At 46.8% G+C, this 26,984-nt stretch overlaps 1 long non-coding RNA gene across 2 annotated transcripts in view; it reads right to left on the reverse strand.

The window, feature by feature from the left end:
* Nucleotides 1–26,984, reverse strand: part of LOC146206217 (uncharacterized) — a 308,042-nt gene that overhangs the window by 196,124 nt on the left and 84,934 nt on the right. For both annotated transcript variants that reach the window (XR_014704391.1, XR_014704392.1), the window contains one exon: nt 3,726–3,760. This is a non-coding gene — a long non-coding RNA (uncharacterized LOC146206217). The remainder of the gene's footprint in view (nt 1–3,725; nt 3,761–26,984) is intronic.

Raw genomic sequence — 26,984 nt, forward strand, 5'->3', positions numbered from 1 at the left:
CAAACAAAGCTCTTAAAAAGCACAGGACAATGCTGTCACGTTTTTTTCTACTTATTGAATTTTGTTTATTTAAAAAAATAATTATTTCAATAAATGTGGGCACCAGTGCAAGCTATCTGTACCCCATTAAATTCGCACGGATTCACGCCACTGGAATACATGCCACACAAGAAAACGGGAAAAGTATAACAAAGTTATGAACAAACATTGTGAATGCAAGATAACGTCCACAAACCGCAAGTCTGTCTATATTACATAAGGCTCTGAAAAGGCACTCAACTATCTATTTCACAATGCCATTTTGTAATTGCCTCCACTCATCGTTAGTCGCTGGCCAGGAGAGGAAAATGGAATGTTCGAACACATTCATTCAATTGGTTTTACAAAAGTTTCATATCAGTTTGTTTAAATGAAAATGAAGTGGGGGCAAATATATCCTTGTTAACTTTCATGCTTCAATGCATATGTGGTGCAGCCTCAAAAACGTGCTATATTTTAAAGGTTTTTGAGGAAGTAGTTAACGAGTACAATTTTAGGCCCCGAACACCAGCATATACCGCGGGCATCCCAACTCACTTGAGCCAAGGGTTAAAAAATTAACATATGTTATGTAGGCCAGGGAAACGAGTTTCGCAGAGCTGCCATCCGCCTTGCGCATCGCATGCAATTTTTTCTTTAGAAATTAATCAGTTAATTAGATTCAATTTTCTGAGTTATTAAATATTGACGTTATATTACAAATTCGAACTGCAAAGTTGGAGATCAGCTTCAGAAACCCCCATTCCATTAGTGGGATAAACGAATACTTACGCATACTTTTTTCCGAGCTTCAAGAATGCCCGCGAAACGAATAATAATTGAAAAAGGAAAAGAATCCCGTGACTAGCCCATCACGCGTTACTATTTGTACTCAATCATGGTTTGGGCGAATGAGATAAGCGCCGGCCGTGACTCGACGGCCTCGTTGCAGCGGTAGGTTGATATTGCGGTGGGCAGCGGGCGTGGTGGGCTCGCTGCAACTTGCACCGTCAGTGCGTCGGCTGTTTGACGCAGGAGAATTACGTTCACTCGAACCACGTTTGAGAGCAGCACAATCGTTGTGGACGAAGACGCTAGCCATGAGATTTTTTTTTTTTTTTTTTGTATTTCACTGACTTTCTTTTCAGCTCGGGAAAAAAAAAAAGATATGCATAAAGTTTCTCTTATCACGAATAATGGATATGGTTCTCTTGAGGAGCTCGCAACTTTGCAAATATCATCTCTAGTCTAAGTCAATATTTAGTAATTTGGATAAATTAACTTAGTTAACTAAATACTTTATTGTGAAACAAAAAATCGCCTGTTGTGCGTAAGGCGGCTGGCAGCTGTATATAACTGGTTTCCCTGGCCCATACCTCCAATGTTTAATTCTTTAATTTTCGCTAGAGTTATAGCTGGGACACCCGGTAGTGTCATTGGGGCGGATGTGCTTATGCACAATGGATACAAAAGTCAGCAATGTGATTGTCCGAAGTCACTGTAAAGCAGCTTTTGAAGCAGTCAGAAGCGCGTTTTGGCGTTGATATGCACCGTATCTTCCGGTTCATTAGCCGCGTTTTCTTTTCTTCATTTTTCGCAGAAGTTCCTTCAATACGAAGAAAACTGATGAATCACCGTGCGCTATATCTTTTGCTGGCCCGGTACTAATGCTCACAAATAAAATGGGCGTTTTAGCCCACCGTGAATCGCTGCAGTGATCCGCTTGCGCGGGGGCCCAGCTGTGCCTGCGCATGCAGATGATCCCTAGGAGCCGGTTCACGTTGGCGGACCGCGGAGGGCATTATCATTGACCGGGCCTGAACACACATCGGTGTCGTTTCTAAGCCTAATAGTCCTAGTAATAGACCTGTAAACTCACAATGCAGTAATCATCTGAAATCCGCCACAATGTTAGAGCAGGGCACGGTAGGCGTGCAGAGAGAGCTCTTCGATCTCAGCTAGGCATTTTAACACGTCCAATGGATTTGTGTTTAATTTTCTGACGGCATACAACTGCAGGATGTTACCCTTGTAGTTGCACGACACAGCTTCTTTCAAAAAGAAAAAAAATTCTGCGGCAAGCAAGACTTTGAGCAGCGAACCACGCTGTTGTGCCGAGCTCTAGATTGATTCTTCAAAGCACCTGGCTTTTCATTCATTTGCACTGGCTTCGAGGTTATATGGCGTCGGACATTAGATGAGGCTTCAAAGTATAGGCGCGCTGCATGCACTTGCAGATTCACGGACAGAATGCAAAACGGGTAACGTGCGTGAACTTCAGTTATCCGTCATCGACGACCGATTTAGAATGGAAATTATGGTCTGTTACCCCCCGCCCCCCCCCCCCCCCCCCAAAAAAAAAAAAAAAAAAAGATGTGGGTGGGAATGTAGACTCCGGACTACCTTTTACAGTCCTGCGTTTTGTTGTTTGATTCAGTGATTACGAAGCTCGGCTACTCTGCCCAAGGATGCGGGATAGAATTCCGGCGGCGGCGGCCGCTCTTCGATGGAGGTATATAAAAAGCAAAGCTCCGGTGTGCTGTGCGATGCCAGAGAAGGTTAAAGAATTCCAGGTGGCGGAAATTTCCGAAGCCCTCCACTGCGGCGTCTCCCATAGCCTTGAGTCGCTTTGGGACGTTAAACGCGTATAATAGGCGATTACGGTCGATAACGAATCTGCAGGCGATCCTCAAAGGAGGCTTTATTTCAGCCAACAGCGTGGACCGACTTTCATGGCGAGGCGACAAATTCGACTAAGCTGTGACGAATCCCCTTTCTTGTATCACACCCTGTCATGTCTAGCTGTAAATAGCAAGTCGAATGGGATACACAACCACGACGTCATGAGGGTCGGTCGACGCCATTGGCTGAAAGGGCATTTGCCACTTGGTTCTTAAGCTGTATTCTTCTAGACTATAAAATACGCTTTCTATTCTTTAGAGATCAGGGCCAGGCCGTTTATCATATTACGTAAACAACAATGTCACCCCCGCTCGGTAGGTGTTGAGCTCATGGACACCGCTCAGAAAGGTATCGATCGAAGCCACGCAGGTCACATGGTCATGCTCCTTCTAGCACCGCAGACGAAATATCCAAACTATTTTAGTCCCAGGGGAGGAATTTCGCATAGGGCGTCCCTTTCTCACCCTTCCAAAAGAAAACGAGAAGTTTTAAATGGGAAAACCAAGCTGGACCAAACTTCAAACAGGTAAATGTCGGAGGCAAGTTTGGTTAAATTAGAGCCGCCTACTCCAAAGGAGAGGCATAAATTCGTCTTCGTATTCGTGTACAAGCGCCGACATGCACTCCGATAATAAACGCTGGCGTGCTGGTCGGTTGAGGAGATTGTCTGAAGGCTATACTTTTAGCAGCCCCTCATTGCATTTATTTTTTATCTAAATACAGCCACCACCTCTACCACTGGAATCTGTGGCTTAATTTAAAGGAGCAGAAGACCATACCGATGGTCACCTCCGAAGGTGAAGTGTGAATAAATCATGTGTGATCTTCGTAGTGATAAATGCAGCCATGCCATGACAAGAAGACTGCTATAATATCGCTAACACCTGCACGTGACCATTAAACACACGACGATAAATGTGTAGCAACACCGACAGTCACTAAAACACAATTAACACCAGGACGGAGGAAACACAAATGTCAAGCAGAAGAAATTTTGCGCAAAAGGATGATGTTCCCCGACTTACGTTTGGCAGTGCAGTTGTGTGCTTGAAATCAGGATCTGGAATAGAGAGACAATAAAGGGACGACTAAATGCGGCCGAAGCAGCACACATGTACGTGAGCTCGGCTGCTCTTCAAGTGAGGAAAGCTAAGGGAAAAATCAGTCACGAAAGATATCTGCAAAGCCCAGTGCATGCAGCGCCCACTACCGTGGACATTGCGTTCCCTTATCTGGTGCTGTGGTGGCACTTCGTTCTGCTTTCGGTGTGCACTGCAACCCTCTTACAGGTCCAGTCACAATGTACTGATTGAGCTTGCCGAAATTACTCATATGATGCGTGTTGCGTCAGGCTTGAGGCTCAAGCGCTTCACAGAAGCGCTGCTTGCCTGTAGAAAAAAAGAGGGACACCACGGCGATATTTAGCTATCGTGGAGCGACGATTAAAGAAGTGCTGTTCGTAAATGGACAATTGCGGAACCACATAGTTGTCCTTTTTAGCGAATTACTGCGAAGAAAGCCGTCCTAGAGTTACATCATATCTACCACGTTTGCATTCCGCCGGCTAATATATGCGTGGACAAAATAAAAGTAATCTCGACTATGTACAGTAAGGACAAACATCTCTGGACCACACGTCTAGCAATTATGAACTAGAGCCACGGGATAAATGAATTATCACCTTATTTCTCTAGCACGCTTAAAAAACTAAAGTGCAACTTTCACATCGACAAGTATGGTCCAAGACTACTGGCCGATACCTAAATTATGCGCTTTGTTTGCAGTTTGCGTGGTCCACAGATTTTTGTCCCCGATAGTGCGGGCAGAATGCACGTGTTGCGGCCAGCGTCTTCAGGCCCTGCAGCATCTGCTAAGGCAGTTAGCCATCCAAGCACAGGCTACGCTTGCCGCCGACAGCGGCTGGGCGGTACTCTAATATGCTTTAATGTAGTATCTACGCGTCTGCACGCGGAATATGTGACAATTTGTTGCCGTAACAGTCGCGGTATACGGTGACGCTAAGAAATTTTAGGCCGACTAAAGCCAACCATCAGTTGCAGGCGTCACGGTACGCCAGGAAAATATAAGAGGAGTGCGCAACACCCCATTGGTCCATCAGTGCGGTGTGTCCACAGTTTTCGCTCCCGTTCCTGTGCCGAGCTTTTTAACAGCGTTGTCAGTGTTTATCATAGTCATCTTGCCCACACGCCATACTCCCCTGTTTTGCTCTGCCCGAATGGGAAGGATGAATGAGGTGAAGGGAGAGCGCCACAACGATAAAATCGCCCATATTGCCGTGTCACATCAGTTACGAGAAGGCCATGACTAAGCTGAGGCAGAGCGCCGTACATGGTCAGCGGCCGCCATCACCTGATCTTCCTGCCTGATGCCGTTTTAAGTAAACGAGAATACAGATCTTTCCAACGACAGATTCCCGGACATGGCAGCATTTTTCGCTTGACTCTTGTGCGCGTCGGAACCGTGGGTGATATCGCAGCACGAGCTTTTTGCACCACGATATGCACAGACTCCCAGACAGCATACTGATATCTCCTGCGAGGAACCCTCCCACACTCATCCGCTAGAATATTATCTACTCTACCTACCCCTCCCGATCCCATCACCATCACATGGGTACCTGGGCACGAGGACATCCTCGGAAATGAGAGCGCTCATGCGTTTGCCCGAGAACTGAGCTTCCGGGAGCCAGCGGATGGCCTCCCCAAACCTTCATTATACACCCCCATCGAACATCAGCACAATTGTTCACCACAACGTCGTTTCCGTGTCACGTACCAGCCACCGCATCACACGCTCTCTCACATCGACAGCACGCACTGGCGACAACTCCAGACACGTTCGTTCTCATCTCCTTAATTTGCCATCTTTCACCCCACTGACTTCCCACCATACTGCATCACATGCAACGCCACCCAACCCACCCTCTACCATTACTTGCCCCCATCCCATCCGCTTTCCTCCCATCAAACCCCCCCCCCCCCCCCCCATCCTCCTGGGAGGGAGGCATGCCACCCGCAGACCAGTTACAGCTGGTCGAGCGGGCTAAGCTAGAAGGAACAGCCAGAGGGCTCCTGGACTACGGGGTCCGCCTGGGTGTGTTTACATTATTTTATTAAATAACGCTTTTTACTCCTCCTCCTCCTCCTCCTCCCGGTCTGCAAATTTCCAAAGTGCTGGTGTGCACCTGCTGCAATGCACCATTTCCTCTCTTGCAGGTAAAGCCACCTTTCGGCCTTGGACAGTTCATAAGGAAGTTCCCAAGGATGCATGCAAGTCATACGGCCTGCAGAACTATTTCATCCATTAACAAGACAATATAATCACACTTGGAGGACCGAGCCTTCCAAAGGATTCTGTAAATAAACGCAGTACGCCGCGCGCGTTCACTTAGAACCCCCGCTTACAGGATGTTTTGCAATCCCAGGGATCATGTTATTAAATACCATAAAGGAGATGCCCTGCCAACGGCTCGGTATCGCTATAAAGAGTGCATGCTGGCCTAGCAGGACAGGGGAGATGGGCTGCATATCACAAAAGAAATGGATGCTGTTCACAAAATTACAGTCCGGTAACAGTTAAGTGCACCACAAAACAACTGAACACGCAAAGGACAAGACGGGAAGTAGAATGAGACCTAGAGGAGGGACTCTGCGCGACTAACCTGTTGATCAAATATCGAAAAGTCAAGTTGTTCTGAACACGACGACCGCACTGCTGGTCTAAATGGAACTATTCTACATCTGGTTAATACGGGCTTTGGCCCCGAAGAAACGAAGAAAAGAAATAAATAACGGAATTTGTGGCTTCATTAGGAAGGAATGCAGACCCTTGCTAATGTATTGGGTGTTTCAGCGAACACCTAAAAGTTTGTGAAACTATTGCGTTCGAAATAGCAAAAAATATATGCGGGAAGAAACACTGCGCCCTGTTGAACCTAACCTGCTGCAAAATCCCTTTAATTATTCATGTTATAAACAAAACTCCCCTAATTAACTTTTTAATTACCATAGTTTGGTGGATTATTCCAAAGGGGAGTTTGATGACGTGAACACGATTATGCTTCAGCAATTTTACACCCGAATAAAAAAAAAATCGTTTTATAGAGCCCTGTAGAGCGAGGAAATCCGATGCCTTTTTGCGCACGCAAACGAAACTGAGCGCACGAGGAGCTCCGGAGGTATGGCGCAAGCGAAACGTCCACTGGTGATGTGTCGTAATGACTGCAGCGCCCAGTTCGAAACACTGGCGACACTGGTGCGAATTTTCCTAGCTAGAGAGCCTTCAGACCGCGGCCGGCGTAATCGCATGTTTCGTGACCCGGCTGAAGAAAAATGAGCATCGTCAGCCACGCGGACGTTGCTTCTGCAAACACTGATAAGCGGTGATCTGGCGCTCTGCCTGGTTACTTCCGAAGGGATCCGGAGGGAGCTTTTTATCTGTTTATTTTCCTCACTAGCTTTATGAAACAACGCCACGCTTCTGCGACAGCGTGCAAATTGCTGTGCAGCGTTAGATGGTGCCGGTATATTGACCTATGCATTGCATTTATCAAGCGTCTATTTGTTTTATGCGGTATCGGTATTTCTTTATGCGGTATCATAATCAACGAGAATGACTTCGTGGTTGGAGAACCTAACTAAAAAAGTTGCAAATGTAGCACTATGTTACTTCGTACCTACTGGCTGGATACAGTTGCCGGTTGCTAGATCCCACACGCCCCGTGCTTTCAGTATTGGTAGTCCTTGACCCTTGACAGGAGACGTTTAGCCCTTTCTTGTTCTATAACAATCAGGAATAAACCAAGCTTCTATACTTTAACGATTCGATTGGTTGTAGCTCCACTTGGACACCACGAAAGAACTACTACTTCGGATGACAAGAAATAGTTTACATATTACGAGTTGAAACTGCTTGCCGTCCATTGTGATGCGCAGCTTAAGTGTGGACTATGACGTCGTCACAACAGTATTTCGACCCCGCGGCGATGGCTTAGTGGTTAGAGCACTCGACTGCTCAGCTTGAAGATGAGGTTCGGCCCGGCCGCGGCGGCTCCGTTTCGACGAAGTCGAAGCGCAACGCGCCCGTGCATTGGGTGATGTCAGTGACGGTAAAAAAATAAAAAAAAAAGTCTGTCTAGATTACCTGAGCCCACCATGGCTTTCATCGAAGGCGATGTCGCGGCAAGACATTAAACCCCCCATAAAAGAAAACAAAAACATTTCACCATGGCAACAGCCTTTAGCAGGAGGAATCTGACATCAGGGCAAAGGCCTCCCTTTTAACTGGTTGTGCCTATAAGCCGGTTGATACATAGCTGTAAATACTTCATGACAAGAATACACTCAAATAAAAGACGGATGACAACATGCACACCAACAACGCCGCTATTTAGGCGTTCGTTTTCCTTCAATGCGCTCATATTTCACCGCAGCACATTAGCAGGTGTGGAAGCGGTGCTCCATTTGCTCCATTCTGCTCCATACTGCTTTAAAACGGAACATTGCTCCAGAACTCCTCCAAACCGTCTGCCTCGATGTTCTACCACCAAAATTACCAGAACACCGATTTTTGGTGCACAGGGGGCTATTGATATTTCCTTAAAAAAAAAAAAAGCGATCCGATGCTATTTGATTAAGTGATAGTGCGCACATTGGGGCAGTAGCATGCTGCGAGCTCCGAGTATACGCTCTGGGGGCCGCTTTAGTCGAAACAAAGACAGCACAATGGTGTCAGTTATAACGCAGCCCGCGCTGAGCTTAATATGCATAAAGGTTTCATGAAACTGAAAAGCATAGAGCATAGAAATTTGAAAGTAAATATAAAACAAGTCTCAAGCGATTGAAGAAAAATAATTAAAAAAAAATGTTTGTGCACTTGACATACCACCTTTCCAAAGCCTTTTGAATTGCCAGTGGTGAGGGAAGTGAGCGAAGCAGTCATTGCGGGTACCTCGACCTACTAGGAAAGTTGTCCGAAAGCGCATAGCAGCTCAAGCTGTACTATAGGTTCAGCTGTGAAAACAAGCAGGTACTTGATGAGAGAGCTGGGGGTTGGGTCCAAGCTCTGTTCATCGGCGATGTGGGAGAAGTCGCACATAGAGATGAAAGAGGGGTCCGACTCATGATCTGGTAGGGAATGGGGATCGAAGGGATAACGTGACAGGCAGTCTGCATCCTGATGGAGCAGACTGGATGTGTGTACAACGGAAAGCGTATTCGCCGCGAGATCGACCGTCACTCCGATAGTGTGGATCGGCAGCCGGCGGCGCTCGCAGAAACGCACGCTGCGTAGGTCTGCTTCCGAGTTTACGGCGGGTTTGTTGGCGATGAAAACGAGTCTTCTGCAGTATTCCTGCAATATTGCAAAAAAATCCAAGAATTTCGCCAGTGCAGCAGAAGAAGAGCGGATTTTAGGAAAACAAAGCACGCAACCACCAGTCTTCTAGATTTACTTTGTACGTTTCTTGCGCTGTACCGCGCTCACGCACCTAATGCTTGGGCCTGCCTAATGACAGCTTTGGTTTTCTTATCGACTTTTAAACAGTTTGCGCTTGTCTCATGCGAGTGAGGCCGGCGAATTTAGTGTCAAGCCCACGCAGATACAATGTTCGTGCTCTGACCTGCAGTACTTAAGAATGAATCGAGGCAGACTGGTTCACTATATCGTACTTGACTCGAGGATTAGGCAGGTTAAATGTAGCTTTGGCAGCGTACTGCCCTGCGGGTTACTGTAGACTAAGTGGACATCAACTCTGGCCCAGACAACCACGCACAAGTATTCCCCAAAAATGAGATCACGCCGACACTATACAGGAGACCTCGCCGCACAGGAAAGCTGACTGCTCGCGTGCACATCGCTGAGTGGATTGAATTTGCCGAGCTCTCAACAAGGCGGATGCTTCTTGCGGCAAATAACCTGGTGGTGTTGCACTGTGAAATGATTCTAAATGATTTCCTGAAACCGGGGAAAGTATAAGGGATCTCTGATGTGTGTGATGGTAATATATAACGGTAAATTAGTAGTGTAATTATTTTGTTTTGCAATGCGAATAAATTTCGCCGTGTGAGAGAACTTTTACACACGACAGAGTTTACAATAATCAGCGATTAATTTTCAGTAACGTTAAAGTGCAACCTACGAATTACTCGCTGCGAAGACATCGTTATAAACTGCGCATGGGCACTGTCATGTTCTGGGAAGTCATTTTACAGGCTGAAAATTTCTTTATCACTAATTATTTAGCAGTGACTAAATCTTATGCGAAGTAAAATATTAGGGTTGCTTCCAAAACAGATGCCGGATATAAAACTATTCCGAAAGAAATGGAAGTCGTCTTATCAGGCGACTATAAAAATGCATTTATTCCCGAACTAAACTCCCCTTGTCAGAAATGACGAGTTTTGTCGGAAGACAGCACTTGGACGAAAAGGGATTATAATGCTTATAATAGGATACCAGGTGTATTATGTAATATTCAGGGTAACAATAAGGTGCAGGGAATATGTTTTCCAAACATTCGAGCATTTCTCTAAAGCAAAATGTGCTCACTGAAACTTTTACGGATGCACAGAAGCCTTCAACAACAAAGAAAAGAAAAGAAAAGAAAAGAAAAGAAATGCATATTGGCCCGGGTTTAACGCATGAAAGCGGCATCGGCTATGACGGATGATTGCAGAGGCTGGTTTTGGTGTCGTTTTTTTTTTTTTTTTTTTTTTCATTATTAACACCACATTTACCACGTGGGATTTTTTATTGTGAAGTCAAATCCCACAGCAGGGGAACGCCGTTCGAAACGGTTGTGATTGAATCCCCCGTTCTCGAAATCAGCAGTCGAGCACCCTTACCATTGAGACACCGCGACAGAAGTGTAAAAGCAAAAAAAAAAAAAAAAAATACTCACACAACTCTATCGTGCATAAAGACGGCATAGTAGGCATGGAGTGGTCTGTTCAAACTGCATTCTGCTATATGAAGCAGTCTACGGTGGCATATGTTATAGTAGCTGCGGTATTCCAAACAGAAACGGGAATATGCGATTTCTGAGCGTTTGCATTAACTTTTATTGACGGCAACGACCTGTTTTGCTTTGACAAGGCTTTAACGACAGTACCACTTCGTTTGAGACACTGCATGTCAAAGGATCTCACGCGCCGAAGACCGCGATGGATGATGTCCTTATCCAAGCATGACATGCTCGATACGGACAAGTATATATTTTGTTTAATGAAGCGTGGGGTTATAGACTGTTCATATGTATTTTGCAAGAGGCATATAGGTAAGCAAAAGCTCACAGGAACTGCGAAACAAACAAAAACACTCCTGTACACGCCGCATGCGCGCGCGTAAATCACTGCGGGCTGGCACGCGACGCGACAACGCATCCACACTGAGTAGGTTTCGCCGCTGAACCGCCAGGTGGCGACTCGGCTCGATCTAGAGGCCAATACTCCTCCACGCATAGCACCCAGCGGTCGAGACGGCCACCAGGATCTTTGAGAAAAGACAGCCAACAAAAGGCGCGGTGGTCGGTAAAAACCGTGAAGGGTCGGCCAAACAAGTAGGGTCGGTATTTTCCAAAGGCCCAAAAGAGAGCCAGGCACTCCCGTTCTGTAATATAATAGTTCTGCTCCGCTGAAGAGAGGAGGCGGCTGGCGTAATCACGCATAGTTGGCCGTCGTCGCTGTGGAAGAATGGCACCAATCCTATGGCCCCTGGCGTCGGTGCGAAGTTCCGTCAGGGCAGACGAGTTGAAATAGGCCAAGACAGGACGATTGGTGAGAACAGCGATGAGGCTGGAAAATGCGTTAGCCTGCTCTGGTCCCCAATAGGAAGGAAAGCCTTTCTTCAACTGATTGGTGAGAGGGCCAGCGACGGCTGCGAAGTTCGGGACGAACCGGCGAAAATATTAACACAGTCCTATAAAACTGCGCTAGATTCGCTGGATTCATTCCTAACGTGGATTATTTTTTACGCATATTTGCTTTCTTGTGAATTTAGTAAAGATGGGAGTCCCTGGGAGTCTACCAAAAGCATCAGAATCTGCAGTCAGCATCTTGTGAGTGGCGAAAAATCAAATTACAAGGTACCCCCCCCCCCCCCCCCCATTGTACCTAATTACGGTATTTCCAACTGTTTACAGATGCTCGAAGCCAGGGACATCTGAGAGGTGTCAAAGGTAATTCTTAATGGCAACATGAATCACAACATAGATCCCACCGTTTCACGCATGGCATTGGATGGTTTGTGGTCTCTTGGTGCACATCTGTGTTTACACAGACGACGCGAGTGAGCCGTGAAGCATTGCTAATGTGTGCATGCTACTCATTTCGATTTGCTTTCAGTTACAGTATATCATTAGGTTCGTGCGCTTGCCGAATGAGCATGTTGCAGCTCTCTTATTTGCGCAATAATGCTGTTTTTAACAGGCATGAAGTTAGAACGTTGCCACACGTTGCGATGGCAGGGTGCTAACTCTATGTCCCGACTGGAACATTTACTTAGTCTGACGTATACGCACGCGACTGACTGAATACATAAAACACTTTATTGATGGTTCGTGTACGGTCACGCCCGTCATGGCGATTCGCGGCTGCACCGATGACGGGACTGATGTCTGTCGTGATTGGGCTGGACGGCATTGTCAGATCTGGAGCCGTAGCATCCCCCTTTTTTGTTAGATCTTGAGTCTCACTACAGGCTTGCCAGCAAGCACGGACGTCGGCATGTTCTGCTATGATGGTATGCCGTTCGGTTGGGGAGCCTCGTGAGGATCTTGACTGGAATTGTTCCTCCTTGATGAGTGTGGGTTGTTACTTGTGCTCTCGTCGGCTTAATAGATGTGTTTCTTCATAAGAAGTCTTGATTTGTCTTGAGCATGTATGGAGCTGAATGTCTGTCCAACACAGTGTCTTGGATCTACTTTCGTGGATCCCATTTTTGTATTTTTCGGTTTCTTCTTAGTTGTAAACTTATCTCTTTTTGTCAGTGCGAAAGCCTCGAAACCACTGTTTCCGCTGTTCGAGGAAAGGAACACATCATTCTTCTCCAATCCAGTCCAAGATCGCCTGCCTGTGGACTCCGGGTGGGGTTCTTTTGACGCAGCTGCGGAGTTTGCAACTGTTTCAAATATTCGTTCATCCATTAGCGCCACAATCTGCGCAGGAGTCGTGCTCTGTTCGTGAACATTTGCCGTATGGTTGTGCCAGTAATTGCATTCAGTTTGACAAGCGGAACATCTGTCAGGGAGCGTGAGCCTTCTGCAGATGAGAAACGGGCAAAATAGCCTGAGGTTCGTTCGTTTCGGTGTGCACGTGCGTTAGTGGCCGGGAATTGAGGATGGCTTCCACTTCAGCTAGCGTCGTAGTGAGCTTCAAAACTGAGCTTCTTCCCAGCACCATCTTCAAGTTTCGGTTGGTCAAGCTGACAAGTCGTTCTTAAAAGCGTGATCCATTATGAATTTCCATTCCACTAGGGTGTTCGCGAAGTAGTTTTTTATTTTGTCGCTTCTAATAATATGCCCAAGGGTAGCCTGGTACTTGCTGGCATTTTTGAGAGTGAGTGCATTATCGCTGTATACTGTATGAGGTATACTTCGACGGGAAGTAATTCGGCGGAATGCCAAAAGAAAGGACAGCATTGACATGTCACTAAAAAATTCAAAGTAGAACGCTCAGGTGACGCCACAAGTGAACAGAGCGATGTAACAGTTGCAACCCCTTGACGCATCATCATCATCAGCCTGATTATACCCACTGCAGGACGAAGGCCTCTCCCATATTTCTCCACTTAACCCGGTTCTGTGCTAGCTGCATCCACTTGACCCCTGCCGCTTGACCGCCTTGACGCATAATAATCAGCAAATGACCGGCGAAGTCAACTCCGGTGACGTGGAGCGGATGGGCCTCTGCTATTCTTTCTCGTGGAAGTGGCGCGCACACCTCGTTGGTTGGCTGTGCGTAGCAGCGCTGACATACAAGGCACTCCTTGACTTCCTTCTTTACCAGCTGTCTTGCGCCAGTCACCCAATTCTTCACCGAGTTGAGTCGAAGTATCGTGGATGGCTCCGTACAGCACTTGTCGGTGGCACTTCTTAACAATAAGCGAGGACAAATCCCTGTTCTTAGGCAAAATGATGGGATGCTTACGGTCGTAATTCAGTTTGCTCTGTTGAAGCCGTGCATCCGAAGAATACCGTGGCTGTCGAGGTGCAAACAGATATTCTTTAGTGGAGAGTCTGATGCGATCCTCCTGCGGTTTTGTACACATTCCACTTTGTTGGCATAGTGCCTTGCTCATGAAGAATCGAGTATTACTCTGCCCTGCTCAATTCTTCTGGTGTCAAAGGCCGGATTCGCTTGTCTGGCGTCTCACATTCGCGACAAATCGCAGAACTCAGGCGTAGTCAAGCGTGAGAAGGAAATGGAATGTATTTCTGTCAAGGCATCCGCAGTCGATGCAGGTGCGGCAGCGGACAGTGCCTTCTTTTCCCTTATTTGCTCCAGTTCCGACTCTGTGAATGCCGGAGCGATTCCGCCATGAGGCCAGTGGCACTGCCGCTCGATGGAAGCGCACTAGGTGCGGCTAGTGTTCCTGTATATACAGGAACACTAGGTGCGGCCTGCTACGTCGCCCGAAACCGGCGGGAGGCGCCTACTTCCAGTCGCCACCGCCGCGGCGCCACCGTTCAGGGACAGCCGCGCGCGGAGAGCTGCGCCTGGCTGCGCTTTGAGGGAGGCGTCGGCGTGGTAGAAGCGCTTTATTTTAAGGATATAAGAGCTCCGCTTCATACAATTTGGCAACAAGAATTAGTATATACTGTCATGTCTAGTACGACCATGTCAGCACTTAGCGCTTGCTCGGCAAGGATGTATACTGGAGTGTACCCCGAAAAACTTATAGTCACGGTGGTTCAAGGCCACTCGAATGGAGAGCTTGCATTACCGTGATGTTGCATCGGATCCGGTTGTTCGTCGCATTAAAAAGTGACCCGGCTGTGAACAATTCGAAGATACTCAGCTGCCATGGTAACCTAATGCATAACCACTTAACTATATCGCGAATTCCGTGTGTCATTTTCATACCATTTACTCATTCCTACATACAGCTTTTATACACAAATTGATGTCAACCTGTTCTAAGCTGCAAGCGCTATCCAATAAAAAAATGTCCTACTATGAGCAACCTCTGTGAAAATGCGACAAGTAACCAACCTTTCTATCTCATTGTGATAAGTTTTACGGTGGAAATATTAAGATATTTATTAGGTTAAATCTAGATGATAACCTGGGATCTTCTACTCAGTCGGAGACCTTAAACTTTGTACGCCAGAACGCTATCCGTCATGGCTTCCCGCATTTTGCATGACCGGACAAAGTAAGCGCGCTTGATAGAGCTGTCTGCCTCAAGGTGCTACGTATATGCGCCGAAAGTTTTTATTACAATTTTTATTGGCTGCTCACAAACCCATACAATTTTGCTGGTTCGTAATTTTCAATGGACGAACGCGCATCGAGTGTTGCTGTTGTGAAACTCTTAGCTGTGATCACAAGATCGTTCACGCGTCAGAGCGCAACTGCAGCCGAGATTCAGCGAGCAGCCGAGTACGCTTATTTAATGGCCACACAAAAAAAGGGAGAAAATTACCAATCGCAGACGGAAAACTTTTCTTGAGAGAGGTTTATGCCATAGCCATACAGATCGCTCCAATGTTGAGTTATTTCTAGCCCAGCTCGCTATCAGTGGGTGCAGCAACTTAACGATATCTTGCATAGCGCCTTAGCATGGGCACGATCATTGTTTTTATAGATTAGCTGCAGGTACTGTGTACAGTGAGAAAACAATGATTAAACCAAAAGTTTACACAGCTTGCTACTTCACCGGACCTCTTCAGACTTCATCATCCTGTTAATGAAGGTGCTCGTAAGCTGACAAAGCTTGATTACTTCCTTTGCGGGGTACATCAAGCCTCCACTGTCCTTGGTTTTCAGTAACCTGCAACTGGTCCAGTTGACTATATTTCCTGCAACAGGCTCTTGCTCGACTGACATGTCGCCTCAAAACCATTACCAAATATTGCATAAATTAAGCAACAACCTGGTAAACTGGTAGCGATAAACAAAACTTGGGGTTCTTAAGTCTCTTTGTGGAGCCTCGTTAGAGTGCCCGCACTTTGATACGCGCTTATTCACCGTATCCCGTAATTGCTGCCTCTGTCGCATATCATTAGAATGCAGCCTTAAGCCACCGCATTATATGAAATAGCACCGTACACATAGCTATATAAAGCCCCTCTTTACCGAAGCCGTACGAACGTGCCCTATAGGAGTATAGTGTGCCTACTTGGGATCTAAGGGTCCCGCTTTCAATAATTCCCATTTCACCCTTACATCTTATTGACTCTATCTGGTTTCGCAGCTCCTGCTACATTGAACATGTCATGTGTACTCATTGCGACAAAGGCGTCTGGCCATATCACCAACTAAAGTGCCTTTTACCAGAGAGGTTTTTTTCCGACCGTCCGCCGACAGAGCGGGCGCCGGATTTTCTGTGGAACGTAGGCCACTCAGACTAGCGCGGCAAAATTTAGAACAAACTGCATGCTTATATATATAAAAAAAAAAAAAAACCCTCGTAGCTTTTTCTGATATGTCCTCGCAACATAACCTGCGAGAAAAGCTTCTGGTGCTACCTCATCGTGTTCATTTGCTTCACAACACATCGTTGAAAATCCTAGTTCACTGCCCAGCTCCCTGGTAACTAAATATGTTAAACAACGTGGCGGGAACATAGGAAAGGACGACACAACTAGCGCGGTTGGGCCGTCTTCTTCTCATTTGTTCCCGTCACGTTGTTTGCACGGTTAACCTATAATTCATCACCAACAAGTTCAATCTGCTGTCCCTTGTAGCAAATTCAATGGCAGCTGATAGGGCATTATGTTTCAGCATCTGCACTTTTTAACCTCAGCGCCGCTTTCATTTCAGAGGAAGCGAGTGCATTTCTACTCCTCGCTGCTGTCTTTGCCTGGAGCGAGCACAGCAGATAAAATTAGAGGGTCTCTTAGATATATCTCAAGCGCACGACGGCGAAAGCCTACCCTCCTCCTATCATTTGCCTCTCATCGTTTGCCACAGTTCGTCATTTCAAGTCGTAGTTTGATATATTGGTCGTTTCTCAGTCATGATGAGTCTGCCTGCGTAGTCATTGTCCCCTATCACTCATAACTAAGCAGGTTACTCATTTAGAATCAGCAGTGGCCATTACATGTCCTTTCACATATTGGTCATTTCGTAGTCATTAACAGTAATGATGAGTCATGCCTAGCTATTATAGTCATTACCACATATCGCTAAGCACTTTTACTCATTTCTAATCAATTGCGGTCATTACATGTCGTAATTTGATATACTGGTCCTTACAAATAATTTTAGTAATTATTAACCATTATTAGTCATTAGCATTAGTCATTACCTCTATCAATGTCTATAACTTTTATTGATTACCTATCACCATTAATCATTTTCATTCTTAATCTCCCTCCTTGCACGTCCGCTTTTGCGACTGGCACACAAGTGCACAGATGCGACGCACAGATAACAGGCACAGCTTCTGCGCATAGATTTTCGCTCCATGAGCCTAGAACGGCTTTCGCCTTAAAAAACAAACGCATCCAGTCTCAACGTTAACGGGCTTGCACACGCGCACACAAAAAAGTTTGCGTTTACCACGCAGACGCGAGGTGAACGCGCTCAGAACGGAAGCAAACCGCGCGCTCAGAGCCGGCGACCTCGGCGGCGACGTGTCCCCGAACAGTGGCGCCCTCAGCAGAAATAGCGGGCGCAACTGTAAACTCCCCAAGGACGCGCTTGCCCATTGGCGGCGGCGCGACGCAGCAGGCCGCACCCAGTGCGCTTCCATCGAGCGGCCGTGCCAGTGGCATTCGTCTATGCAGATCCATCGTGGACCTGTCCACCAAAGCCCGTCTTCGACAGCTTCTGTGCAGGTAGACCGCGGGTAAGGAGACCTGCCCGATTTTCTTTTCCGGGGCCATGCCTCCACGTTTAAATCCTCCGGTCAATTTCTGAATATCGACGACGCGGTTGCGTACAAACTGCTGCCAGCGATGGGCGTTCCATGAATCCAGTGTAATGCAATGGTTGAATTCACCTACAAATAAAATTTTGGGGGAGGGTCTTCTAACTGGTCGAGAGTGTAACAGCCCAGTCGTGCAGCTAGCAGGCATGCCATTAGCTCCAGTCTGGCAAGGGTAAGTTCCTTAATGGGAGCGACACTCGATTTTTTATTATATAGACGCTTCCATCATCATCCACATAAACCTTTGCAGAACCTGTTTGGTCTTATAGCCTGAGTGGCTACTAGCGGGACCACTTGATCACAGTACGAAACAAAAATGCAGCATGCGGTAGCTCAGTGACAAAGTGAAAAATGTGAAACCAAACTAATTAGGCACCTAGAACAGCAAAGTACTAATTCGACATCGGGTTGAAAAATTAATTGGTTGTCACTCCAAGTAAACAGCTTCTTTCCCGAACAAGAAATCCTTCATTGCCAAAGAAAGATTGCCCGCTGCTTTCGCGTCGATGGGTATTGAATTTGCTCAGTAATACCGTCGTGCTATCATCTATCGTCAGGTATGCAACCGCTCCGTAAGCCACTTGACTCGCATCCTCAAAAATATGCAAACTGGCTGCTGCGTCTCTGCTTGCTTTTGCTCTGTAGAATCGTGCTATGCCTTGACATCGGGCAGGTACGGGAGTTCGTCAGTCCAATTCGGCCCCTCCGCTGCGATTCCCTCGGACAGAGCTTAATCCCATCCGATGTTCAGGCGCCAAAGTTGTTGGAATATAGCATCTTGGATCGTATACGATGAAACGGGATAGCCACCCTAGGCGATCGCAAATCCTCGCGGTGGTTCGCAGTACGTATCGTGCAGTGGGTGGTTCTGTCGTGCCGAGTCTGTCGGTGCAAGGGCAGAAGATTAACATGTCCGTGCTTGATTCCCACGTGAGGTAGCCAACGGGCTTGGCTCCCTTGTCTTGTTCAAACACCTGACACAGCAGTTCACTGTTAGATGCCCATTTGTGCAAATGCACTGAGGCCGCCTCGAAAATTGCATTAAACTCGTTGTACACGTTCATTGTAGCTCCGATCAGTATCTCGTCGACTTAAAGGCTACGTTGCAGTCGGTATGCAAGGATCGGGAACTGCTCTTCCGCGCTCTTTAGGCGATGTTGGAGAGCGGCCGAGAGTAAGAATTACGGACTGGCGGTCGTTCCGAATCGGACTCTCACCATGTGTCATGTCACGATTGATGGAAGGGGTCCACCTGGCTCAGACTTCTTTTCATATAACAAGAAGTGAAGGGCGTCTTTGTCCGATCTCACTGCAATTGGCAAAAAACGCCTGCTCAATGCCCGCTACTAGAGTTACATGCATTGTGCCTTCTGAATTTTAACAGTATGCCCACAAGGTCAGCCGTTAAATTTGGTCCACTTTCCAGGTTACTTTGATTTTGCTCACCTATCGTGAGATGCGGCGTCGAAAGCCACGCGCAGCTTGTGAGTGTCGCGGATTACAGCCTGATGCGGCATGCGATGTACAGGGTTTGCGCCACAGTAATTCGTCTAGACCAGCTCCGCCATATCTAGTGCGCTGTGCTGTCTTATAGCCACATCGTACTCATTGAGTAGCTCTGGGGATTTCTGTAGACGTTGTGTCAGCAGATGTAGGCGCAATGCCATTTTATTATCGTAAGAAGCCGTCCCAGGTTTCCATGGAAGTGCTACCTCATAACGATCGCCCTTCATCTGTACTGTGTCCTAAAAAACTCCACAGCAGCATTTGCTACGGCTTTTGTTCATTGCTATTTATCCCAATGGATTCTAAGGTCCAGAATTTCGTATGTCAGTTGCGTTGCTTTCCATTATCGATGTTCTCAGGGCGACCGTTATTGCATGCAGTAGGGTCATTCGTGCACGCCCTGAACTGGTCCTTGAATGGTCCAACCCACAGCTGTTTCAACTGCTCTCAGTTTTCGTCGATCTTGGTGAATCGGCCGATCGTTAGCTCCCAAATATGATGGGAACCTATATGAGAAGCTATATGTCTCCAGGCCTTCCTTCGTTACTGAAATCGGCTCCCAAATATGATGGGAACCTATGAGAAGCTCAATGTCTCCAGGCCTTCCTTCGTTACTGAAATCGGCGGGCTTATATGCGAGCATTCTCAGCCTGTTAATCAATACCGCGGGAGGTCTCCGGAACCTCTAGTTTGTATGTCATCCCCCGTTTAGTTTCTACTTGCACCATTACTCTCATAAACACTCTTCTCGGTGGCCGCCAAAGTCTGCGAAAGTTAGCGTTTCATCGCCAAGAGATTTGCATCCGAGTCTCTGACGTTCAGATGTTAGTTATGAGCGTTGGTTTCCACCATCTAAAAGGGCTCGCAGTTGCGCCCAGGGTTTCAGGACATACCGCAATTACCTGTCGCCGTTTGGCGTAAGATAGTCTTCGCGGAAGCGAATTCTCTCCCCGTTAGTTGCTTCCCTTTTGCACGGTACCGAGTAAGACGGACTACAAGTTGCAGTAGCATGTCTCTTCCCGCAAATCTTGAATTTTATGTGCACATTACAATGTCTTCACCGATGGTCTTTTATCATGCTTTTAAAACACCCTCCTGTAGCTTGCAGCAACCGTTTCTTTACGTCCATGCTTTTTTAGGCATCGCATTCCTGCGTCAGATGCTCCTCGGCGTCACAAAAGAAACAACTTTCTTTCGCTGCGTTTTGATGCAGGGTTGTAGCGATTGGCAAGGGCTTGCTCGATTTCCATGGTGGACTCGATTGATCTTTTCTGCTTTCTGTAGTCATTTGTCAAGTCCATGCTTTTTAAGACAGCCAAATTTTCTCGGCTTTGTGACTTTGAATTTAAAGAAAGAAATGAGTCGTGAAAAGGAAGTCACAGTATACCTTTGTTACTTGCGTTCGAGCTTTCCCGAAACGCCGTCGGTCGATTCCTCGTTCCCGCCCGTGAAACTAGTTGTCTCGATGATTCATTTGCGGCTGTAATCGAGTAGCACGTCCGTTGGCAGAGCTCGTTGTACACTCGGCATGAAAAGCGTGCTGTAGGAGCACTGCTTTTGGCCCATAGTTTCTAAGCCTTTGGTGTGTGCAGCCAGAGCATCATGGAGGCGGCGAAGTCCGCGTACATGGTCCAAACAACTAATTGGCTGGTCATCAGTCAGATCCTTTCTGTGATTTTGGATTAGAAGCCCAAGACTTCGTTTCCAAAGCGCTCTTTGAGGAGCTCTACGGTGTCGCTGTAGAATCGTGCCGTCGATGGAACTCTGGCGAGTGCAGTGGCAGCGTCACCGGCGGTGACAGATGCCTTCAGGTAGTAGAACGTAGAGGATGGCGACATTACCCTAGAGGCAATGAACAATAATTTCAGAGATATCATTACTGAGTGCGCAGTAGAAGTAGGCGGTAGGATAGTTAAAGAGGATACCGGTAAGCTGTCTAAGGAGACGAAAGATTTGATTAAGAAACGGCAGAGTATGAAAGCTTCCAATCCAACAGACCAGATCGAATTGGCCGAGATATCAAAGCTAATCAATAAGCGCAAGGTGGCCGATATAAGGAAGTATAACATGGAGAAAATTGAGCATGCTGTAAAGAACGGGGGAAGCCTTAAAGCGGTAAAGAAGAAATTGGGCATAGGCAAAAACCAGATGTATGCGATAAAGGACAAGGCGGGCAACGTCATCACTAATATGGACAAGATAGTCAAAGTAGCCGAGGAGTTCTATACAGATCTCTACAGTAGCCAAAGTAGTCAGGACCGTAGTGAGATTGGCGGTAGGGAAAAACAGTCAGACGTTCCACCAGTGACGAAGGACGAGGTCAAGAAAGCACTAGAAACTATGAAAAGGGGGAAATCAGCTGGAGAGGATCAGATAACTACAGATTTGCTGAAGGACGGGGGGGATATCGTGCTAGAAAAACTGGCCACCCTGTATACGCAGTGCCTGGTGTCATCGACGGTACCGGAAGCATGGAAGAATGCAAACATTATCCTCATTCACAAGAAAGGGGACTCTAAGGACCTTAAAAATTACAGACCAATCAGCTTACTGTCTGTTACGTATAAGGTATTTACTAAGGTAATCGCCAATAGAATCAGGACAACCTTAGACTGCAATCAAGCAAAGGATCAAGCAGGTTTTCGGAAACGGTACTCTACTATCGATCATATCCATACCATCAATCAGGTGATAGAAAAATGCTCGGAATATAACCAGCCCTTATACATAGCATTCATTGATTACGAAAAAGCATTTGACTCAGTTGAAACCTTGGCGGTGATGCAGGCATTGCGAAATCAGGGGGTAGACGAGCCGTACGTGAAAGTGCTGGAAGATATATATAGTGGCTGCACAGCAACCATAGTTCTACATAAAGAAAGCAATAAAATTCCCATAAAGAAAGGTGTTAGGCAAGGAGACACAATCTCCCCAGTACTATTCACAGCTTGTTTAGAGGAAGTATTTAGAGACTTGGAATGGGAGCAGTTAGGGATAAGGGTAGATGGAGAATACCTCAGTAATCTGCGATTTGCTGATGATATTGCCTTGCTAAGCAACTCGGGGGATGAACTGCAAATAATGATTGATGACCTAGACAGAAAAAGTAGAATGGTAGGCTTGAAAATCAATATGCAGAAGACTAAGGTAATGCTCAACAGCCTCGGGAAGGAACAGCAGTTTACATTAGGTAGCGAAATACTGGAAATAGTAGGCGAATATGTCTACTTAGGACAGATAGTAACCGCAGATCCAGACCATGAAAAGGAAATATCAAGAAGAATAAGATTGGGATGGAGCGCATTTGGCAAGCACTCGCAGATTATGACTAGCAGCTTACCGGTATCGCTCAAGAGGAAAGTGTACAACAGTTGCATCTTGCCTGTACTCACCTATGGGGCTGAAACGTGGAGGCTAACCAAGAGAGTTCTACTTAAGTTGAGGACAACCCAGAGGGCTATGGAACGAAAAATGGTAGGGGTAACATTAAGAGATAGAAAGCGTGCAGAGTGGGTCAGAGAAATAACTCAAGTTAATGACATTCCAGTGGAAATTAAGAAGAAGAAATGGACATGGGCAGGACATGTAGTGCGAAGAGAGGATAACCGATGGTCGCTGAGGGTAACAAACTGGATTCCAAGGGAAGGAAAGCGTAGCAGGGGGAGGCAGAAAGTTAGGTGGGCGGATGAGATTAAGAAGTTCGCAGGGGTCAAGTGGATGCAGCTAGCACAGAACCGGGTTAAGTGGAGAAATATGGGAGAGGCCTTCGCCCTGCAGTGGGTATAATCAGGCTGATGATGATGATGATGATGATGAGTAGAACGTTTCTACAGATGACAGTCTTTCGTTTTTATAGCGTTAGCAAAACTGTGCCCGGTTTCAGCGCGTCGCGTAGTCCCGGGAAGGGCCACATTTGACCTTGAGCCGCCGCCGAGCCGAATACGGCTTTAACCAAGCCGTATGAACTTGCCTTAGTGGCCTATAGGAGTAACGTGAATGCCAGAGTCCTAGCAGGCTCATTCTGACATAGGCGTCCCATGTGAAACGAGAGACCCAAGCTGGCAGCCCCTGCCAGGGGACCATGGACACGGCGTCGTTCAATGGAAACTAGTAGTTCATTTTTGCGCCATGTCTTTACATAGCTAAACATCTCAAGCTACCCCATGAGGTACACTACATGCTGAACCATAAGCGCAGCCATTCAACGCGGTTTAACCAGAGGTAAACCACAGCCAATTTATTGTCGACTTGTTCAAACCCCAAGGGCTGCCAGCCATGTCGATGTCTGGTTAATTTCGTGAGCTCGAGCTTTGCAGCTTGACCCTAATCTGCCAGGTAGTCGTTGTGTGGGCGGCATTGTTCTCCCGCGTAGTCCTTGGGTTTCTAGCCGTGTTGGAGATACACTGTTGTAGCGTTGCCAAGGCGGTTACCACTCGATCTTTTCATTCGAAAACTTGTTCGTACTCTGCCTCGGCCTGCTTATCGTTCAGTGACTCCTCGAACAGACTGTTCGCAGCGTTTAGCTCAGCATGAAGAGACGTTAGTCGAGCGTCCAGGGCTAGCAATACCTTGCTTTAGCTCGTCGAGTCACCGAAGATATTCCTTGATAAGTTTGGTAACCTGAGTGCACATGACCTTCCGTTTCTTGTAGAGTTGCTCCATCGTTGAACCATGCATCATTGTAGATCACCGGAATTACTTCAGATAACCAAGAGATGAGACGACTTCATGTGGAAGCTTTGGGTCGACTTCTTGTTCATTGCAACGAAAGATCACAATGAGGCGAATATCTACGGTTATTTGCTCTAAATTTCTTCTCTTCGCTCTTTCTTTTTTTTTTCTTGTCTTGTCGTGAATACGTTGTCAATGAGGAATAAAAGTAACCCGATGAGCAAAGAAATGAATTTATTGGTTAGAAAATGAGCACTTTTAAACACGTTCTCTTCAGACAAGGTTCATCTAGCGACTGCGTCCCACTGGCGTCTTCGTATTTCCCTCGCTCCCTCAGTGCACGCCCGCATACCGCTCCCTTCTCGCCACTCGAGGCTCCGGCGTTGAAACGAGGTCTTCCAGCAGCCTGGAGCAGCTGGCGCGGCCCAGGGGATCGAGCAGTGTCATCCACGAAGGGTCAAGATATACGTAAAGGTCCAGACATGTGTAAGATCTCAAACTCCATGCTCCATAATCTGGGTGACGAATCGATCACACAAATTATGGATTGCTTCAACCAGTGCTAGAGGGAGGGTATCACATGGGAGGCAATCATACTCGCACAACATGGTGGCATTCCGCCGCCGTCTGCCCTCACAGGACGCCATGCGATACAATTCACCTAAATGTTCGACCCCTTTTCTCCTGGTCACACCGAAGTAGCTTAGCTTTGAATCTCTCTAGAGCTTTTGATGCTTTTATCCGTACTGAATACAAGGCCACACTTCACCTTCCCCTCAATACACTCACAAACAGATTACCAGGCATGGGCCTCCACAAAACGATCGGGGAGCTCGTGGAGGACCAACAGGCCCAATAGAGTCACTCACGCAAACCTCCACCAGACGGTACGGGGACATCGGCTACGAACAAAGCCATCTACCCAACCCTTGCACCTCTACCGAGAGCTGCTTATTAAGCGATTCAAGAAAAATATGCACCTATCCCACCATGACCAGCTCCGTAAAGCACATGCGAATGCACCGATGATATGAGCCAGACTGCGTATGGTTGTGCGCTGCATGCACGGGTGACGAAGCGATGCCCTCTCCCTCCAGACAACTCGCCTGGGGCTGCAGAGGAAGCCGCCATTGCAATAGCACGGAAGTCCCAGTTGTCACATGCTGCCTCCGATATTATTCTCCTGGACAATGACCTGCCGGCCGCGTCACTGACGGAGCTCGCGCGGCGCAACCGACCGAGAAATTCGGAGGCAGGCCCCATCGCTCACTATGACAGTGTACTCTGCGAAAATTATCTTTCGGGAATCACTGTCGCACCAACCAAGCTTTTCGAGCACGCAATCAGCTCACCTCGTCATCTCGTACACCCGTCGCTACTGACCGACTCTCCGACTACAGAACATCTTTGGAACTACAAAGATGTGAGAGAACAATTTGCGTAGAGTGGCTGTAAACTTGTACACTAGGGATACTTTCGCTTTGAACGTTGATTCTATTTACTAATAAGGCGAAAGCCTCTCCAGGCTCATGGGTGTGCGCAGGAACTATGCGACCGCGTTGCTAGCGCTTGATCAAATAAAGATCGAAGAAAAATAATTACTGTAAAGAGAGAGGTGGAAAAAACGAACCTAGAAACCAAGTTCGATGACTAGACTAATTAAGTATATAATTTACAGCCACGAATGTCAAATTTGTACCGAAATAGCACCGGGTGTCTACAGTTCGGATGTCGAAATAGTACAAAAACACGAAAATTAGTTTAGAAACGCCGGAGTTGTGTTGAATAAGATTAAGAACGTGGAATTAAGAGCAATTAATACTTAAAATCATTGAAGGGCCTATAGTTTGGGTCAAAAAACGAAGAAATTTGGATGAGTCGTCACATCCGGCGAAAATACGTTGAGGCTGTGAGATTTCCCAAAATCAGAAAGGAAAAAAAAAAGAATGAAGGACGCTAAAGGTTCGCCTGTAAGAGTTAAACGTGAACTATTACTTCTGTAATTAGTTTCTCTCTAATGAAGCAGCTAAACATTAGCTGACAGTCATAAGACAATGCGTACATGATAGGTACACCTTTATTCGGAGAGAAGCAATGTGGCTCTGTGGATGCGCGGCCTGCGCGCATGTTTGCTTTCATGAAAGTATTCACAAGTTTACTGTGCTATCGAAGTCTGAGACATGTGCCCCGGACTGGTTACCAAGGTTAGAGCCCGTTGCGCTTACAGTATTTTAGCGTGACAAAGCCATACTGGTAGGAGTTGGCGGATTTTACTTTTTTTTTTTTTTTGCAATGTATCTTGATGTCAGTCAAAGCCTGGCAAAAAAAAAAAAAAAGTTCTGTAGCAGAGTGGTTTCGTGGTCGCGTTGCACTACGACGGAATCGTATTCGATTCCGCGGGTTTTCGGAAAAGCTTTATTGTTTCTTTACTTTCTGATTTTCACATTAGAACCACAACGCCGGCACCGGCATTTCTGCGACACAGGGCCCTTAACGCTGTCGCGTTTTAACGCCGGATTTGTGTAGAATTAGGTAAAAAAAAAAAAAACGTTTACAAATGAAAACAACGCAAACAGAAAGGAAGCAACTGAGTTCGAATCCGGCAAATGAGTACAAAGAGTCGTATATGAGGGCTTTCGCCGTACCGCTTTTGGGAGGTATCAAAGTGCCTCCAAAAACGTTTTCAGTAAGGAATCGCTTGCCGAGGCAACAACTTCTTCCGAGGAGAGCTTGGACTGCCCCTGCTACCACCCGAAGCATACCGAAACGAAACTGGCCGCGTGTTCTTTCTTTGTCTTCCAACATTCATCATCATCATCATCAGCCTGATTATACCCACTGCAGGGCGAAGGCCTCTCCCATATTTCTCCACTTAACCCGGTTCTGTGCTAGCTGCATCCACTTGACCCCTGCGAACTTCTTAATCTCATCCGCCCACCTAACTTTCTGCCGCCCCCTGCTACGCTTTCCTTCCCTTGGAATCTAGTTTGTTA

This window comes from Amblyomma maculatum, chromosome 1 (genome assembly GCF_055883805.1).
Source record: "Amblyomma maculatum isolate TAMU_Amacu chromosome 1, ASM5588380v1, whole genome shotgun sequence".
In the NCBI taxonomy this organism is placed as follows: domain Eukaryota; kingdom Metazoa; phylum Arthropoda; class Arachnida; order Ixodida; family Ixodidae; genus Amblyomma; species Amblyomma maculatum.